Source organism: Gigantopelta aegis, chromosome 4, assembly GCF_016097555.1.
Source record: "Gigantopelta aegis isolate Gae_Host chromosome 4, Gae_host_genome, whole genome shotgun sequence".
NCBI classification, from domain to species: Eukaryota; Metazoa; Mollusca; class Gastropoda; order Neomphalida; family Peltospiridae; genus Gigantopelta; species Gigantopelta aegis.
Genome location: NC_054702.1, coordinates 34,338,211 through 34,345,269, shown reverse-complemented (window position 1 = coordinate 34,345,269; position 7,059 = coordinate 34,338,211).

Sequence of the window (7,059 nt, the reverse complement as noted above, 5' to 3'; positions counted from 1 at the left end):
TAGTGTCCAGTGTTGAAATCAATTTTATAAATGACACAGTTGTTGAAACTATAGAAATTATTTAGGATTTACTTTGTGTCCCCATTTATTATGTCCACTATGTTATTATTTTATTTTAGACAAGTACAGTCACTGAGAGATATATATGGAATGTTTTTAAATACTCACCAGATGGCATTGCAATCCCTGTCAGTAATGAGAAGCATGGTTTTGATCAGATGTGACACATTTCTAATTTATTTTCAATTTTGGAAACGCGAGTCAGTCGTACCTTTATTATATGTCTGCAAGGTTACCAATGTAGTAATCCACCAATATACTGAGTGAGTTTGACCATTATACCACAAAGTAGGTTAAGTATACCAAACCCTAAAACAAAAGCCTGAGTGGTAATATGTCAGACTAGCAAGGTCATAGGATGAGACATTTAAGAAAATGTCTACTATGTTACCGTCTGCTAAGTTACCTTCAACAAAGTAACTTAGTAGACCATTGTTGGTAACCTAGTAGACAAACGGGTAGAAATGCCATCATTACATGGAGTTATTGCTAAAATATTACTATTAATACGTCTCCTACATGTTTATAATGAATAATAGTTTACCTATTTAAAGTGTAGTCCTAGAATATTAGCTTTACTGTACATTTGTGACACTTCAGTGACATAGCGGACAACAGAGTAACTTAGTGGCCACACTGTCAGTATATCAGTTACCAGTATAAAACACATCACAGTTGTCATCACATTGATTTATACTAATAGTTAATGATGGACACATACTTGTTTTCAGTTATTTTAATAAATACAGGTAGATTTTATTTAAACTACTACCAGTGTACCAGTTAATTACTATATACCGTGTTTATAACATTTGAAGAGTGCCAGTAAAATTAGAATGAACTTTTTTATGTGGAACTAGACTAGTCAGAAGTCAGAGATGTGTCCCGATATATAAAACATTTTAAGGGTCAGGTGTTATGGTGTACACTGTATTAATATTTAAATTTTGTGGTAATATGTTGATTAAAATAATGGTTATACATATAGCTGCTGTATGCACTATTGTGTTTATTACTAATGGCATCTTTTCAGTTTGATTTAGTGATATATATCCTAATGAATGTGTTCTCTACCTGACACATGAAAGTGTCACTGAAGTAAATAATAATAAATAAAAAATTAACAAACAAACAATACACACACACACACACACACACACGCACACACACACACACACAGTGTTCTAGCTAGCAATAAATAGAGGGGCGCTGCGCCCTGCCCCCGTTTTGTGCCGCCCTGCCTTGTTTGTTACCGCACCGTCCCAGATTATCGCCGCCCTGCCCTAATTCATTGTCAAACAAAAATACAAAATCTTGCTTTCCTCTCAAAGCGTGTACAGTGTTGTTACGAGTCTGAATTCCCAAATAAAAAACGTTTGACAATACATTGTTTGGCCACAGTTGTGAAAGCCGACAGCAGTAACGTGATATGTTTTTTTCTTCTTTTCTATTGTAAGTCGATATGACTGCAGCCAAACGGACAGGCAGTCTTACAAAGCTTGAATGCGAAGTAATCCTCACACTGTTACGCACATAACCACACACTACCTAGCAAACACCATTCCGGTCGTTTTGCACTGGCTGGGACGAGATTTGTTTTAATAGTGTCTATATTTAGTACAATAATATTGCATACGGCGATGAATGTACTGTTTCATCAAACATCCAAATTTAAGAATAATAAATTTGGGTTTAGAAATTGATTGTCCCCCTCCCTCCAAAAACGTTTTGTAAATTAAAACCAGCATAGATATTCTTACATATATGATATTTTGTAATGTAAAAAATTCGATGATATCCAGCACTTGTCTCAAAAATAAGATTTTCGCGTTAAAAATGCCCTGCAATTAAATTAGTGCCATGCCCCATCAAAATCCTAGCTAGAACACTGCACACACATACACACACACACACACACACACACACACACACACACACACACTGAATTCTGACCAGGGGGATGCCAGTTATGTTTGTTTAATAGCTGACCTGTGCAAATGCAAATACATTCTTTCTGCAGAGTTGTTATATTCTAACTTCTGTAGAGTCACGTTAATTATGAAATATTGGCTAACATTACTCTTATTCAAACTACAGTACAAATAGCTCTATCAACGCTGAAGTGACTGTTGTTGTATCTTCTTGTATATATATATAATCCCATGGGTCGCTGTTGATGTGTACACTCCTTATTCTTGTACCTCAAACTACTACAAATGAAGGATATTCGTGCATCTTTGCATTAAATATATCTGGCTGTATTTTGTTTTTACGATTCAGTGTTAAACAAGGTATCATAAGGTTGTACAATGAGACAGCTATACAGGTGGAGTGCATTCTGCCTCAACAATAAGGACATTTATGGGTATATTTATGAAAACTGTTTGTCTCCTTCCCAAAACAACAGCTAATGTATATTGGCATGTAGTTCAATTTTGTATTTGTTATATTGATCCATCAGAGTTTCTGCCAGAGGGTAAAACGGGTATGGCGCCATACCCACATTTTTGGGTAGATTTTTGTTTTAATTAACTTTTGACAAAATTAATTATTCTTATCAGTACTGTATAATTGTCTTAACCCTAGCCCAAAACTTAACCCATTTTCTTTATGGAGGAGGCCCTCATACTGTGGTTGCATTCAATTCCATACCGCCATACCCATACATTTCTTTCTGGCAGAAACACTGTCCATGGAACATTTTGTTTGATTCCAAATATTATGATATTCATGATGAGGTGTCTTTAATCATTCATTTACTCATTTGAATTAAATGTGTAACAGTTAAGATTTTAATTGTTATTTATTGTCAATTCCGATTGAATCATTTACATCTGATGATGACCTCACATCAGTAAAATAATTATTTGTCTGTATTTAGACATATGACCTTGTTACTCATTCTTATTACTGTATCAGCCTGTTCTGATCATTAAATATAGATAATCAAAGTTTTTACTGTAAGTCAGTTAGTTCATTAGATGGTTATTATAAGTAACTTAGTGGAAGTTAAACCTGGTCTACTATGTTACCGCATGTCCACTAGGTTACTTTCATGAACAAATGTATTTTTTAAAATTAAAATGTATGTTGTTAATGGATATTAGCATATATTTACAAGGACAGTAAAAGGATGTGCTGGTTGATATATAGTAAAACTACTTCTTGCAACATATAGGAAATATTTTTCAAATTATAAATGATAGTTTGTAAGAAAATATATGATAAGAGTAAACATTTAGGTGATTACATAAAATATAACCTTATCTTGTAACAAAGTGACGTTAATTCATAGAAAGGGACAGCTTGCCTAAATTGTAGTACCATATAAAATGTCCCCCGTGTATGTTTAGTGCAATGTTTGATATTGCTGTTGTCCATAACTTTGTGGACACTATTTCTTACAGGTGACAGTTTTAAAAAACACACATACAAACTGAAATGGCTATTAGTGTGCCAAACCATCATTTCATGTGCAGAAATATATATTAAATACAGTATTGAAAATAAAAAATAGATTGAAGTTGTTTCATTTTTAAGAAAAACAAAATCTGAATTTTTCACCTTTTCTGTGGAATGACCCATATATATATATGTACACGTGTGTGTATATATACTGAGGGCCAAAAGAAACGTTACATGTGTATATTATGATACAGATTTATTTAATATATTTCAATTAATTGTTATAAAATAAAATGATGTGGCAAGAAACATTGTTGAGTCAATCGGGGACGACAAGACAAGTTAGTCGCTATCACGTCAGGGCGAAGCGACGTTACCGCAGTTGTTTCGTCAAAACAACAAGTTCACAAAGTCAATAACGGGGTGAATGATCCCCTGTTGTTGATTACAGCCTGGCATCGGCGACGCATAGAAGTTATCAGGCGGTTGATCCTGTCCATGGGGATACGCTGCCACTCCTGCCGCAAAGCGTTAGTAAGTTCCGCCAACGTTTCTGGCTGCTTACTCTTCTCCTGACTTGTCTGCCTAACTGGTCCTACATAATGTCTATCGGGGAGAGATCGGGTGAGAGAGTCGGCCACGGTGACACATCCACGTTCTGTTGACAGAGGAAGTCGATGTTGATGTTTGCGACGTGGGCGCAAGCGTTGTCGTACTGGAATGTCCCTCCGTTAGCTGCCATAAAAGATAACACGTGTGGAATGAGGATTTGTTCTTGATAGCGCTGAGTGTTTAGTGTTCCATTTACGAACATGAGTTCTGTGCGACCATTTCTTGTAAACCTGCCCCACACCATAACGCTTCCATCCTAAAACGATCGTGACGCAAGACACAAGGGTCCGAATACCTCTCACCTCGTCTGCGATATACTCGGACGCGGCCGTCAACATAACGTAGAGCAAACTGAGACTCGTCTGTAAACAAGACGTCCTGCATAATTTACCAATATAATAAGGAATTAGGCCTCGTTCATATTTATGTTTATTTCCCGCGGAAACATTAGACTCCTTTGTGACATGGGGGCGTGGCTTACAAAAAAGGGCGTAGCTTAAAATCGCATTTCGCGAGATGTTACATCCTGCTGGCTACGATTAAGTATTTCCGGTCACGAATGCTCCATCGCAGGTGACGTCGCGACCACTCCAGATTTGTTGGCGGTGACGTTGAGTTAGGGTCTTCTTGCGCGTAGGCCTGCTTCAGCCAAACGACGACGTATAGTTCTAGGAGAAATACTGCACAGACCAGGGATCACATGTGCATTATGCGGAAGGCGTTCGAACCGATTACGCAGATGGCATTAACCTAGGTCTACTCGATGTTGGTCAGTCAGCAGTAGTGTTGGTCGTCAAATATCGCTGACATAGCCTGGCAATGATGATCCTCGCCACGTGATATCGTCGGGCCTGCAACATACCAATTGCTCGTTCCCTGGTACTGTTGTGAAGACGCGACATTGTACGGTTTCTCCAAAATGGAATTTGATGTTTTTTTGGTTTGAGGGTATCCTAGCAAACATTTCTACCAAAATGGCGATCAAAATCGGAATCACGTGCATAATGAATGTCACGAAACCCACGTGTGCATCTCTCCCGTAATTAGCGCTACCTCTACTGATTGTGAATCGATGTTGCCATGTCTGTTTCATGCAGATAAGGCATACACATTGGAAAAAGAAATAAAATTATATACTGAACAGCAAAAGAAACGCAAGTTACAATAAGAATACGAATGGTATTTATTTTTAGATAGCATTGTACAAAACTGATGTAAACTAATAAAAAAAATATTGAAGCCAAAAGTTTTTTAACTTCAAGGAATGTTAATAGGCATCAGTCATAAATGATAACAAGGGCAGACAACCCAGACAAGAGTAATCAATAATCAATATCGTGTATGTCCACCATTTGCATTCACAACTGCGACACACCTTCTGTACATGGAATGGATCAGACGGTTGATAAAGGCCATGGAGATAAGTGGAAAGGTCTGAAGTATGATTGCCTGAAGCTGAGCTGCATTTCTTGGTCTTGGACGAACTTGATCAATTCTTCTTTTCAGCTCGTCCCATAAATGTTCAGTTGAATTTAAGTCGGCACTAAGGGCTGGCCAAGGCAACATTCTGATGTTATGCTGCTGTAAGAAGTGAACCGTAGCCCGAGCTGTGTATGGTCTGGCGTTATCATGTTGGAACGTGTATTGCGGACGACGAGCAAAAAAAGAGAGCACTATATGGGGTCTGAGGGCCTGATCAATGTAACGCTGAGCTGTAATACCATTACCCCTTCCCGGACCAATATTCTGGAAGACAACTGGGCCAAGTCTTTGATTCAGGCCAATTGCAGCCCATATCTTAACACTTGGACCACCCCATGGATCTCTTCCCATCACACACTGATCATTATAACGATGTCCACGTCTGCGCCATATTCGAACTCTTCCATCAGCATGGGATATGCAAACCCGACTTTCATCTGTAAAAATCACGTCTCCACTGCTGATAACGCCAATTCCGGTGAAATGTGGCCCACTGTAAACGGTTCTGTCAGTGCTGCTGAATCAAACTGGGACGACGAGCAGGACGACAACTGAGAGTGTTTATACGGAGTCTACGTCTAACTGTGTCACCACTGATGGGTCGGTTGTGGACTCCAATTGTCTGTCGAGCTGTTTCATTGGCTGCTAGGAATGGATCGCGAAGATGCAAGCAATAAATATGTCTGTCCTGTCGTTGGGTGGTGACACAAGGACGGCCACTTCGTGGAAGGTCAGCAGTACTGTTGGTGGTGACAAAACGATCTTGCAGACGTTAAATGGTTGTGATGTGAACGTTAAAAGCATTGGCAACATTACTAACGCTTTCACCTGCCTGTAGGCGTCCGACTGCTTGTTCCCGCTGTTGTGAGGTAGGTCTTGGCATATTCGTACGACATAAATATTGGTGAATAATTTTTTTTTTAAATTGGGTATTTTTATACTCACGAGGATATCTTATTTGACAATCCCATGACATTTTCCTATGGTATGTTTTGATGATATGCTTCAACCGTAAATGCGAACAAAACGAAATGAAAACTGTTCCAAGGGACGATTTGCTTCAAAATACACCCATTACATTACATGCAGGTGAAATATCTAACTTTTCAATTAATTTTTAGCCTCTTTAAAAAACTTTTCTTTTGCTGTTGAGTATATATATATATATATATATATATATATATATATATATATATATACACACACATATATATACATACATACATACATACATACATATATATCTATCTATATATCTGCCTGTCTGTCTCTCTCTCTTTCGGTCCTCTCTCTCTCTCTCTCTCTCTCTCTCTCTCTCTCTCTCTCTCTCTCTCTCTCTCTCTCTCTCTCTCTCTCTCTCTGTGTGTGTGTGTGTGTGTATGTGTGTGTGTATAATATTTAAGATCTGTTTGGTAAATTACTGATGACACCACAACTCTGACTCACTCCGGAAAACTGTATAATGTGGCCTGATTTATAGATCATGGTGTGTCGGCCATT